The 14103-nt window shown below is 46.7% G+C and overlaps 1 protein-coding gene across 1 annotated transcript in view; it reads left to right on the top strand.

Annotated features, from left to right (window-relative positions):
• Positions 1 to 14103, top strand: part of LOC132808066 (zinc finger protein 420-like) — a 238857-nt gene that overhangs the window by 143607 nt on the left and 81147 nt on the right. Inside the window, exon 2 of the mRNA XM_060821977.1 lies at positions 3296 to 3400. The gene's annotated coding sequence lies outside the window, so the exon portion shown is untranslated. The remainder of the gene's footprint in view (positions 1 to 3295; positions 3401 to 14103) is intronic.

The raw sequence follows: 14103 nt of genomic DNA, 5'->3' as shown, positions 1-14103 counted from the left end.
GCACTGGCCGCCGTCGCCGCCTTCCTGGCGCAGCTGCTGTGTCACGGCCACACCGGCCGGCTGTACAGCAGCCAGGAGCCGGTGAACATTCTGGAGGCGGATGGGGTTAAGGACCTGCTTGGGAACTGGTCGGGCGCCTGGGTGGTGGAGTTCTACTGGTCGTGGGGCGGCCCCTGTGTCAACTATGGGGCCACCTGGAAGGTACTGGGCCCGGGAGGTGAAAAGTGAGGCAGGTTGTGGGGGGGACGGAGGGGAAGGAATGTGGGGCCTGTCCTGTCATAGTCACATTTACACTCACTTTCCATCTGCTTTTACTGGCGCTTGTGCTGTTTACACCTCACTGTGTGTTTAATCCTTGTGCTGTTTACCCCTCACTGTGTGTTTAATCCTTGTGCTGTTTACCCCTCACTGTGTGTTTAATCCTTGTGCTGTTTGCCCTTTGCTGTTACTTGTGCAATTGCTGAGGGTAGTGTGTAAATACTAGTGAAGGATACTATGCACCAACATGTATATGTTCCTCAGTCATTGAAGGGGCAGGACCTGTTGAGAATGGTTTGTGAAGCAGGTTGTGCACTAAGCCTTGTTAACATGGATATAGTTTGTTCATTGGAAAAGTTGACTTTTTATTATTTAGAGTCATAGAGATGTACAGCACGGAAACATACCCCTTCAGTCCAACCTGTCCACGCCAACCAGATATCCTACATTAATCTAGTCCCCTTTGCCAGCACTATATCCCTCTAAACCATTCCTATTCATATATCCATCCAGATACCTTTTAAAGGCTGTAATTATACCGGCCTCCACCACTTCCTCTGGCAGTTCATTCCATACCTGCACCACCCTCTGCATGGAAACATTGCCCTTCAGGTACCTTTTATATCTTTGTGGCCTCACCCTAAACCTATGTCCTCTAGTTGTGAAGGTCACCCCAACATGGAGGAAAAGACTTAAAAACATTGCTTTTGCGTTTGTCTGGCTGCTCAATCAAATATCGAGCCACATGGGGGAAAAAAATATCGCTCTGCCCTTTTTGATCTCCAATAGACATTTGGAAACTTAAAATCTGTCAGTAACACCAGCATTGCTACAGAGCATATTGTGTACACTCCTCAGTGTCAACAAGCAGGGCACATGTTTGCCACTGTCACCAAAACATTGGGTGTGTTCCTCATTGTTGGCAGAAAAGGGGCAAAACCGACTTTTGATGGACAAATAAGGATCACTGGAGGACCGGAAGGAGACTTGTCCTCCTGCCATTCGGAGCTCCCCTATTGGTGAATGCGGAAGTTGGGCCATGAGGATCTGAAGCTCCTGCCCCTCCTCTCTCTCAATCTTAATTGAGTTTCACTCAGACTGTAGCTTCCTTCCTCTGTCCAACATCCGTGTGTACAGCATTCTCTTTTCTCACCCCCTTTTCCATTTACGTTTCATTCTGGGGTTCAATTGTTGACTTGGAGCAACTGAAAAGAATGGGAGTGAATCCAGCGAGGGGACAGACTCTGGAAATGTTAGTCCAAGCCTTTGTCTCAATTGGCAAAATAGACAGGCAGGAGACTGGAAGAACGCAGCAAGCCAGGCAGTATCAGGAGGTGGAGGAGTTGAGGTATCTGGTGTAACCCTTGTTCAGGATTGGGGGTGTGTATAGGCAGAGCTGTGGAACAAGGGTGTGCTGGGGGCAGGGTGATGAAGTGAGGATAGGTGGAGACAGGTAGAGGGTACAATAGACAATAGGTGCAGGAGTCAGCTCTTCTGCCCTTCGAGCCAGCACCACCAATCATTATGATCATAGCTGATCATCCTCAATCAGTATCCTGTTCCTGCCTTATCCCCATAACCTGGTTGGTGAATGGGAGGAAGGAATCTAGTTAGCAGGGAAGAGTGGAAGGGGCTGGGAATTGAGTTGGGGGATGGGATGAGAGATTATTTGAAGTTGGAGAACTCAGTGTCGAGTCCTCCGGGCTGTGGACTGCTCAGACAAGATGAAGTTTTGTTCCTCCAATTTGTCAGAAGGGGAGTTGGAAGGGGCATTAAAATGGGTGGAGACTGGGAAGTCCGCTCAGCCTCTGCAGACCCGGCTGTGATGCTCGGCAAACCATTCCCCAAGTTTACGCTCGGTCTTCCTGATGTAGAGACGACCACAACTGGCAAAGCACAGTGGGTCGAGCAGTAGGACAGTCGTAGTTTGGGGCACAAGCCCTTCATCAGGAATGATGCGTGGATGTTCAGAGGGGCATCAGTGTCCTTCTGTGCCAGTTGTCAGACAGGTGCAGCAGGCAATGAGCAAGGCAAGTGGTGTGTTCGCAAGAGGAATTGAGTTCAGAAGTGGGAATGTCTTCCAGCAGTTAGGGGGTCATTTAATACATTCAAGGCTGAGTTCACGTGATTTTTATGTGGATGCTTGTGGGGGAAGGCAAGAAAATGGTTTTAAGACCAGTATCCAGTTTTAAGACCGTTCCAGAGTCAGACAGCACAGAAACAGACCCTTCAGTCCAACTAGTCAATGCTGACTATGTTCTCAAACTAAACCAGTCCCACCTGCCAGTGTTTTGGCCCATATCCCTCCAAACCTTTCCTATTCATGACATTACTGTACCTGCATCCACCACTTCCTCTCGACATTTAGTCCTCACGTGAACCACTTTGTGCAAAAAAAAATTGTGCCCTTCTTTTTAAAATCTCTTTCTCCTGTCACTGTCAAAATTTGCTTCCTAATCTTGAAACCCCAACCCTCAGGGAAGGACACCCTTCGTTCACCTCATCTCCCCCCTCATGATTTTATACACGTTGATAAGGTCACATCTCCACTTCCAATGCTCCAGTGAAAAAGTCCCAGCCCATCCACCTAGATGAAGGTAGAATCCTGTCCCTCGGGATTCCCTCCAACAATGTGCCCACCACTGATGTCAGGCACACTGGTCTATAGTTCCCTGGTTTGTCCTTACCACCCTTCTTAAACTGTGGCACCACATGACCCAACCTCCAGTCTTCTGGCACCTCACCTGACATGCACAGTATGCTCTATGGAGATGCTATTTCTGATGGATTTCAAGTGTCCAAATGCCACAATTTCTCCCCCACTCACTTGACATAACCGTGCAGGCTCCTCGCTATTTGATGTTCATGTTACTTAGAGCCCTCATGATTATATCAATCTCAATGAGGTCACCCCTCAACCTCCTGTGCTCCAGTGAAGACAGTCTCAGCTTCTCCTTATAACTCAAACCCTCCAGTCCTGGCAACATCCTGGTAAATCTTTACTGAACCCTCTGTAATAGTATTCTTCCTATTACAGGGCCACCAGAAGCCTTCTCAGTACTCTACAAGTGACTTCACCAACATCCTGTACAACTTCAACATGATGTCCCAACTCCTTTATTCAATGGTGTGAACAATTAAGGTAAGTGTGCTGAATGCTTAACATCAATCTACATTTGTCAATATATCATATCAGTTGCATGACACTGTGACCTTTTGCTCTTAACTCTGCGTCTTATGATCCTGCTCCACAGCTACCCAATGAAGGAGCAGCGCTCCGAAAGCTAGTGCTTCCAAATAAAACTGTTGGACTATAACCCGGTGTTGTGATTTTTAAACCTTGTCCCACCTAGTCCAACAGCAGCACCTCCACCTCCTTTCTAATGAACACAGCTCATACCTCCCGGTGCTGCCAGTAAACTGCAGATGAAACGATGCAGTGCCTGCACTCCTGAAAAGTTTATAATTTCTAACGAACCCAGCTACTCATTCACTGCTCCATCTGATACACGACATTGGGAACGTAGTGCAGGACGCTGCAAGAAATGAGCAGCTTTAAAACAAAAACCGCTTGGAGCTTTCAATGAGAGCCTGAGCCCAGCAGTACGTTCTGGTTACCTTTATTGTGGCCCAACATTGTTACAGCTTCAGATGCCCCCAGCAAAAGGGCAGAGAAAGAGTAGCTGTTTTTTAGACAGCTCAACAACAGGGGGAGGAGCAAGAGGCAGGGCAAGGCCAACAGCAGGCCCCCGCACTACACCTGCGTTGCCCTGCACAGTTTACAAACATCCCTTCCCCTTCAGACACTCCCCACAGTGTGGAAGCAGGCCACTCGACCCAAAGACTACACACCGATCCTCCAAAGGGTAACCCACCACGCAATTCCCCAACCCCTATTGCTCAACATTTAGCCCTGACTAATCCACCTAACCTGCACATCCCTGGGCACTATGGGTATTTTAGTACTGTCAATCCACCTGAACCTGGACAACTCGTATATACCGACCAGATATCCCAACCCAATCTAGTCCCACCTGCCAGCACGGGGCCCATATTCCCCCAGTTGCCTTTTAAATGTTGCAATTGTACCAGCCTCCACCACTTCCTCTGGCAGCTCATTCCATACACGTACCACCCTCTAAATGGAAAGGTTGCCCTTTAGGTCTCTTTCATATCTTTCCCCTCTCACCCTAAACCTATGACCTCTAGTTCTGAACTCTCCCATCCCAGGGAAAAGACTTTGTCTATCTATCCTATCCATGCCCCTCATGATTTTATAAACCTCTATAAGGTCACCCCTCAGCCTCTGACGCTCCAGGGAAAACAGCCCCAGCCTGTTCTGTCTCTCCCTATAGCTCAAATCCTCCAGTCTTGGCAACATCCTTGTAAATCTTTTTAGATTAGATTACTTACAGTGTGGAAACAGGCCCTTCGGCCCAACAAGTCCACACCGACCTGTCGACGTGTACACCACCCAGACCCATACTCCGGGGGTTTGCAAGGACTGCCACAAACACTACGTAGGACAAACAGGAGGAAAGTTAGCCACCAGAATACACGAACACCAGCTAGCCACAAAAAGACACGACCCTCTATCCCTCGTACCCCTACATACGGATGAAAAAAACCACCACTTCGACTGGGACAACATCTATCCTGGGACAGGCGAAGCAAAGACATGCCAGAGAATTCCTAGAGGCCTGGCACTCCAACCACAACGCCATAAACACACACACAGATCTTGATACCATCTATCAACCCCTCAGAAAATGAACAGGAAATGACATCACCACAAACCCTAGGAACCCTATCCAGGACAAACATATAAATAGAAAGCAGGAGACAACAGCTTCGCTTCACATAGAAGTCGCCACTGATGATGTTACCTAGGCAGGTAATGAAACGTCTGGATATCAAACCTCCAGCTCAGTGAGCAAACCTACACCCTAAACCTCAACCTGAGCTACAAACCTTCACAAACCTTGCAAAGTAGAATGTATTTGCAAACAGCATGCTGCAAATACAAACTCACCCCCATGGATGATCTATCTCGTGTGTGCATGAGTTAGAGAAACAGTCTATTTCCGTGCTGTTTATCTCTATTTGATAACCGATGCTTTATTTCTGTTGGTGTAAATGTTGTTGTAATTCATAGCTGGATCCTAATAGGTGTAAGGGTGACAATTCCTCAAGTAGGGCACTGTAAGATTCCTGGGAGACCCCTATTTCTGGTTGACTTCCTCATGAACAAACATTAAGCACATGCACCTATTTATTTATGATTTTTTCATTTTTCTTGTTTGATTCCCTGCAATGACTACACCTTGTATTAGGATAGTTGACAGGCTGGGAGATTGTGGCTTGGGTCTTGATTGAATAGTTATAAAAGGCGGGGTCCAAGCTTGAGCAGAAATCCAGCAGAGTTGAGAACAGATCGACATCTTAGTCTGTGGGAACAGGGAGATCAACAGAGGATAGAGAAATCAGGTCCTGAAACCAGACCAGCCTGTGATCAGTGCTTTGATTAGCAGCATCCTTCTACATCAGTCAATGCCAGTTGTCAGACAGGTGCAGCAAGGCAAGTGGTATATTAGCAGGCTGGACTGAGATTAGAAGTGGGGATGTCTTCCTGCAGTTAGGGGGTCATTGAGTTTATTCAAGGCTGAGTTCATCTGAGTTTTGAACAATAAAGTGTGGATTTTTATGTTGTGTGCATGAGGGGTTTTTTTGTGGTTTGTGTTGGATGCAGGTACAGGAACCACATTTATAGTGGAAGGCAAGAAAATGGATTTAAGACCATGACAGAACAGTTGTGGTCAGACAGCACAGAAACGGACCCTTCAGTCCAACTATGCCACGCTGACTATGTTCTCAAACTAAACTAGTGCCACTTGCCAGTGTTTGGCCCATATACCTCCACACCTTCCCTATTCATGTACTTATCCACATGTCTTTTAAACGTTGCATCTGAACATGCATCCACCACTTCCTCTTTACATTCACTCAATACATGAAACACACTGTTTATAAACAAACTTTTCCCGATGTCCCAGCTGCATCCTTTACCCGGTCTGGCCTACACGTGACTCCAGACCCACAGTAGTCTGGTTGACTCCACGCTGCTCTTCCCTAAAAAAGAACTGAGTGAATCAGATGGGGGTTTTCTTCCACCCCCACCCCACCGACAATGGTTTCACCGTTAGATTCTGAACTCCAGATTTCTGACCAAATTCCAATTCCACCATCTGTCGCGGTGGGAATCGAACTCGGGAGCCACTAGAACTGGGTTGATAGTCCAGTTGGTAAATGCACTCGGCCATCTTTCTTTCAATCCCCCTGCAATGCCATGCGATCCCGCTGGTAGGTCAGCAAGGAGGCGGCCTGGGTAAAGGCCTTCCTGCACTCGGGGCAGCTTAAGGGTCTCTCTCCCATGTGGATCCACTGGTGGGTCTGGATGTTGGAGGAATCGCTGAAGCCCTTCCCGCAGTCAGGGCAGGGGAACGGCCTCTCCCCAGTGTGACTGCGCCAATGGGTCCCCAGGGCAGACGGGAAACAAGCCTTTCCCACAGTCGCCACACTTCCATGGTTTCTCCACAGGGTGGGATTCCTCGGGTTTCTCCATGGCCGAAGCTTCAGCCGCACACAAACGCATGTGGAGCTTCTCTCCACCGTGAATTCCTCTTTCCAAACCGTAGAGCTGTTGCACGCTCCTCACTCAGTGCACTGCAACGGTAGGGTCTCTCATCCAGTCCCACTGATGCTGAAAACGTATTCAAACAGGAACCAAAAAGCTTTGCTCCTTCTCACAGAATCATAGTTGAAAACTGTTGCTGTCCCAATGGATTGAATGACAGTCAGACATGGACGTCAAAGTAAGGACTGCAGACGCTGGAGAGTGAGTCAGTAAGTGCAGTGCTGGAAAAGCACAGCAGGTCAGGCAGCATCCGAGGAGCAGGAGAGTCAACGTTTTGGGCATTAGGCCTTCATCTGTTGATTTTGAAACTTCCATCTTCAGATCCTGAAATGTAAAAAGAGATTACAAAAGTCAACACTGTCAGTGCAGGGTAGAAATTCTGAACAAGGAATTCTGTGGAATACTTTCTTTTGTTATTCCTCAAAATTGAAAGCACCATCCCACTCTCTCTCCCCCTCTGTTCTCACTCTGATCTAACTCATTCCCCTGAAGGTGCTGATTCAGGATCTTCCAGGGGCAGAAAAGCAAAAACGTCAAGACTGACATCTCTCTGAATTTTGGATAACTCCACCTGGAAGTTAATATCTTTCACAACATTGGGATACTGCTGAGAGGTGAGGAGGTCTGAATTTGGGAAGCCAAAAAAAAAAAAATGAGTTTGTGCCAATCCCTTCCCTTCAGAGAATTCCCAGTGTGTGAAAGCAGGCCACTCAGCCCCACAAATCCACACCGACCCTCTGAAAGGTAACAGACCTACACCTATTCCCCTACCCCTACTGCTCTACATTTACCTAACTTGCACATCTCTGGGCACGGTCAATCCATCCTAAGCTGGACAAAGTTAAAATTCACACCACCAGGTGAGTGTTCAACAGGTTTATTTAGAAGCACTCGCTTTCAGAGCGTTGATCCTTCAGGTAGTTGTGGAGAATAAGATCATAAGACACAACTTATAGAAAAACATTATAGTGTCCTGCCACCGAAATGATATATTGAACAAACCTGGATTGTCAAGTCTTTCATCTTTTAGACTGGGTTGCAGCTATCATTCACATGTAAATCCCAGACCTTCCTGCAAGGCACCTTATCAAGGTAACTCGAGGTTTTATAGCAAAATGTGACATCTCAGTTCAGACAATGCATTAAAGGTGTGAGGTCAGAGTCTGTCTGTGTGTCCCAGTCTTGAGTCAGACTGGTTCTACTTCCAAAGTGGAATTTACAAAATATTACATGGATTGACTGCTTACAGGTTGTGTATTTTTTGAGCAAAATAGAACATAACTGCAAATATCATTCTGCAAATACAAATTTACCCCCATGGACTTGTTATGTGCGTCTGTGCATGAGAGAGAGAAAAAGTCAATGTCCGTGCTGTATAGCTCGATGCCAATTTGATAGCAGATGCTTTAGTCCTGTTGACGTAAATACTGTTGTAAATCAGAGCTGCATACGAACAGTTCGATGTAAGACAGAAAGAATTCCTCAAATAGGATACCATACAAATCCTTGGGAGAGCCCTATTTCTGGGGGGGGGGGGGGGGGGGGTCAAAACTTCAACAGAAATCCAGCAGAGCTGAGAACAGACCGACATCCACATTCCTTTTAAATGTTGTAATTGTGCCAGTCTCCACCACTTCCTCTGGCAGTTCGTGCCATACATGCACCACCCTCTGTGTGAAAAGGTTGCCCCTCAGACCCCAGTTAAATCATTCTGCTCTCACCTCAAACATATGCCTTCTAGTTTTCTTGGACTCCCCTACCCTGGGGAAAAGACCTTAGGTTTCCCCCCACTATCCATGCCCATTACAAAGGTCATTAAGTTTACCCCTCAGCCTCTGATGCTCCATGGAAAATGTCCCTGGCCTATTCAGCCTCTCCCTATAGCCCAAATCTTTTCTGACCCCTTTCAAAGTTTCATAACATCTTTCCGACAGCAGGGAGATGAGAACTGAACGCAGTATTCCAAAATTGGCTTAACCAACATCCTGGACAGCCACAACATGACCTCCCAACTCGTCTACTCAATGCTCTGACCAATAAAGGCCATCCTACCAAATGCCTCATTCACTATCCTGTCTACCTGAGACTCCACTTTCAAGGAACTATGGACCCTGCCCTCCAAGGTCTCTTTGTTCTGCAACACTCCCCTTAACTGTGTCACTCCTGCCTGGATTGCTTGACCAAAATGCAACAACTCTCATTTCTCAAAATTTAATTCCATCTACCACACTTTGGCCCATCTGATCAATTCTAATTTATAGCGATCTCACTTTTCTCTCTCATTCTCTAGAAGCTGAAAATCGCCATCCCACACACTCTCCCTCCATTCTCAGTTTACTGACCCTAATCCCTGCTGTACCTCATCCTGAAGGGTCTGGTTCATGCTGATTAATAGGCCCACACTCGGGAGGGGGTGGGTCTAAATGAAACCTACATAATCCTGAACAGCCCAGACAGAGTGGACGTTGCGAAGATGTTTCCATTGGTAGGACAGACTCAGACCAGAGGCACAGCTTTAGAGTAAAGGGAAGTCCTTTTAGAAAGGAGAAACTTCTTCAGCCAGAGAGCGGTGAATCTGTGGAATCTATTTCCATAGAAGGCTGTGGAGGCCAGGTCACTGGGGATATTTAAAACTGAGACAGATAGGTTCTTGAGTATCAAGGGGATCGAGGGTTACGGGGAGAATGGGGTTGAGAAACCTAGCAGCCACGATTGAATGGGGTGATTAGACCTGATGGACTGAATGGCCTAATTTCTGCTCCTCTGACTTAGGGCCTCTTGTTGTCCTGGACACAGAGTGAGAGAGTTGGGAGCAAGACTAGACCATTCGGTCTTTCGAGTCGGCACCAGCATTGAACAATTCATAACTGGATAGGAATATACCTACAGCTAGGTGGATAGGCTGGGACTTTTTTTCACTGGAACACATGAGGTTGAGAGGTGACCTTAAAAGAGGTCCATAAAATCCTGAGGAGGGTAGATGAGGTGAACCGCAGGTGTCCTTTCCCTAGGATGGGGGTTTCAAGATTAGGGAGCAAATGAGGAAGGGGAGTGGAGAAAGATTTTCAAAAGACTGGAGTAGCGCCTTTTTTTTTTTGGAGAGTAGTTTGTGTGTGGAATCAATGTCCAGACACGGTGGTGGATGTAGGTACAGTAACAAGGTTTAAAAGACATTTGGATAAGGACATGAATAGGAAAGGGTCAGAGGGATATGGGCCAAATACACACAGGTGGGACTAGTTTAGTTTGTGAACACAGTCAGCATGGTTTAGTTGGACTGAAGGGTCTGTTTCTGTGTTGTCTGACTCTGGAACTGTTCTAAACTGGGCTTAAAACCATTTTCTTGCCTTCCTCCATAAACATCCACTTCTTTCTTGTTCAAAAATCAGATTAACTCAGCCTTGTATTTATTCAAATGACCCCCTAACTGCAGGATGACATCCCCATTTCTGAACTCAATTCCTCTTGCTAACACACCACTTGCCTTGCTCATTGCCTGCTGCTCCTGTCTGACAACTGGCACAGAAGGACGCTGATGCCCCTCGGAACATCCACGCATCATTCCTGATGAAGGGCTTGTGCCCGAAACTTTGACTGTCCTACTGCTCGGATGCACCTTGAATGAATCTACCGTCCCTACCTCTGCTGGCAATGCGTTCCAGGCACCTATCACCCTCTGAGTAACGTACTTTCTGTGTGCATCTCCAATATGATGTCCCAACTCCTGTACTCAGCATGTGAACAATGAAGGCAAGTGTGCTGAACACCTTCTTCACCCCCGTCTACCACTGAGGTAACTTCCAAGAACAATGAACCTGAACACCTCCAGGTCTCTGTTCTACAACATGACCCAGGGCCCTACCATTACCTGTTCAAGTCTTGCCCTCCTTTGTTTTAGCAAAATGCAACCCCTCACTTATATCCATACCTCTCTCATACACACACACGCTGTCTCTCTGACATACACATACACCACCCCCTCAACACACACACCCTCTCGCAGGTTCATACTCCATCACAATCACACTTTATCAAGCAGGCACACATGTAAATACACACTCACAGCGCACAGTCTTAAACACAAACTCTCACACACACACTTCCCTGATGAAGGGCGCTTCCCCGAAACGTCAGTTTTCCTGCTCCTCGGATGCTGCCTGACTTGCTGCAGCACCACCCTCTTGATCCTAAACTTATTACCCTCCAGTTCTGGACAGCCCCATCCAAAGGAAAATACCACGTCTATTTACCCTATCCATGCCCTTCATGATGATATAAAAGTGTATCAGGTCACTCCTCAGACTCTGGCAAGCTACAGAAAACAGTCCCAACCTGAACTTCTGTCTCTCCTCACCCGGGTCACCCAGACACATACCTGAGGTCGCAAAGTCTGCTCCCTCTCTGGATTCACTCCAGTTGCTACAAGTGAGCCTGCTCCGTCATTCATTAAGATCATGGCTGATCTATCCATCGTCTCATCTTCTCCTCCCTGCACTGTCACAAGGAACAGCACAAGGATTAATCAAAACAGTGAGGGGTAAACAGCACAAGGATTAAACACACAGTGAGGGGTAAACAGCACAAGCGCCAGTAAAAGCAGATGGAAAGTGAGTGTAAAATGTCACTATGACAGGACAGGCCCCACATTCCTTCCCCTCCGTCCCCCCACAACCTGCATCACCTTTTACGTTCCGAGCCCAGTACCTTCCAGGTGGCCCCATAGTTGACACAGGGGCCGCCCCACGACCAGTAGAACTCCACCACCCAGGCGCCCGACGAGTTTAGATTAGAGTGTAGGTCATAGGGAGAATTGGCCGTGCTAAGTTACCCATAGTGACCAGGGATGTACAGGCTAGGGTGGATTGGCCATGGGAACTACAGAGTAAGGGGTTGGGTATGGGTGGGATACTGTTCATAGGGCCAGAATGAAATAGATGGGTTGAATGGCCTGCTCCCACATTGTCGGAATTCGAGACCCTCCCCACAAAGAGGCATTTTATCTGCATCTATCTTAGCAAGCCCCTTTCAGAATTCTACTGGTTTCAATAGAGGTATACAACACAGAAACAGACACTTCGGTCCAATTCGTCCATGCCCACCAGGATTCCAAACTAAACCAGTCCCACTTGCCTGCATTTGGCCCATTTCCCTCTAAACCTTTCTATTCATGTACCCATCCAAATGCTGTTTCAATGTTGTCACTGTACCTGCATCGACCACATCCTCAACAAGTTCATTCCACATGTAAATCACCCTCTTTCAAATCGTTGCCCCTCCGGTCCTTTTAAATCTCTTTCCTCATATTTAAAAAAAGTCCCCTAGTTTTGAGTTCCCCTACGCTAAGCAAGAGCCATTTTCTATTCACCTTCCCTCCACTCCTCATGATTTTATCAATCTCAATGAGGTCACCCCCCAACCTCCTGTGCTCCAGTGAATAAAGTCCCAGCCTCTCCTTATAACGCAAACCCTCCAGAACTTACAACATCCTGGTAAATCTTTATTAAACCCTCTCTAACAGTATTCTTCCTATTACAGGGCCACCAGAACTGTACTCAGTACTCTGAAAGTGGCCTCACCAACATCCTGTACAACCTCAACATGATGTCCCAACCCCTATACTCAGTGGTGTGAACAATGAAGACAATGTTGCAAAATGCCGTCTGAAAACCACCCTGTCGAGCAGTGATGCAACTTCCAAAGAACTATGTACCTGAACACCGCCACCCCCCATCTCCATGTCTATCTGTTCTCTAACATGACTCATGGCCCAACCATTATCTGTACAAGTCCTTGTTTTACCAAAAATGCAACCCCTTGCTTTTATTAAGCCTCTCTCACACACACATACTCTATCTCTCAGACAGACACACACACACACAGCCCTCAACACTCTCTCACAAACACAGCCTCATACTCCATCACACTCTCACTTTCCCAAGCATGCACAACACACTTCTGTGCACACTCACACACAAACTCACATGCACACACTCTCACTCTCTCATGCACACACACACACCACTCTATGGGTTGAAATTGTATTGGCAGAATTATATTTGCAGATACATTCAATTTTGTTCAAAAAGCACACAATCTGCAGGCAGTCAATCCATGTAATATTTTACAAATTCCGACTTTGGAAACAGAACCGGTCTGATTCAAGATTGGAATATTGACAGACTCAAATCTCACACCTTTAATGCATTGTCTGAACGGAGATGCCTTTCTTTTAATAAAACCTTATGTCATCTCAAGAACATTGTTACATATTAATGAACCAAAGCCCGCACCCATTCTAGGAGATGAAGACTATCTAAGTTTGTTCAATATATTCTATCAGTTGCATGACACTGATCTTTTGATATAAGTTCTGTGTCTTATGATGCTGTTCCATGAGGCAAGATGGTACAGATGAGGCGATAGAGAATTACAGATCACCGAGGAAGGATTTAAAGAGAGAGTTAAGAAGAGCAAAGAGAGGACACGAACAGTCTTAGGCAAATAGAATAAAGGAGAACCCTAAAGCTTCCCATAGGCATGTGAGGAATAAAAGGTTGATTAGGGTAGGAATAGGGCCAGTCAAAGACAGAAGCAGGAAGTGGAGTGTGGACACTGTAGAGATCGGAGAGGTGCTAAATGAACATTTCTCATCGGTTTTCACTCAGGAAAAGAATGAGGTACGAGATATTAGACTCAAAAGTATCAAGGTTAGTTACACACAGGTGTTATCAATTCGAGGAGGAGTGAAAGTAGACAAGTCCCTGGGCTGGATGGGATTTATCTGAGGATTCTCTGGGAAGCGAGGGAGGAGATAGCAGAGCCCTTGGCTTTGATATTTGAATCGTCATTGTCGACGGGTTTAGTACCTGAGGACTGGAGAATTGCAAATGTTGTGCCCTTATTCAAGAGAGGGCATAACTACAAATTGAGGGGTGATGGATTTAAGACAGATGTCAGAGGCAAGTTCTTTACACGGAGAGTGGTAAGGGTGTGGAATGCCCTACCTGCTAAGGTAGTCAACTCAGCCACATTAGGGAGATTTAAACAATCCTTAGATAAGTGAATGGATGATTTTGGGATAGTGTAGGGGGACGAGCTGAGAATAGTTCACAGGTCGGCGCAACATCGAGGGCCGAAGGGCCTGTTCTGCA

This window comes from Hemiscyllium ocellatum, assembly GCF_020745735.1.
Source record: "Hemiscyllium ocellatum isolate sHemOce1 chromosome 27 unlocalized genomic scaffold, sHemOce1.pat.X.cur. SUPER_27_unloc_3, whole genome shotgun sequence".
In the NCBI taxonomy this organism is placed as follows: Eukaryota; Metazoa; Chordata; class Chondrichthyes; order Orectolobiformes; family Hemiscylliidae; genus Hemiscyllium; species Hemiscyllium ocellatum.
The sequence above is the reverse complement of the archived record's forward strand: the minus strand, read 5'-3'. Positions and strand labels throughout refer to the sequence as shown.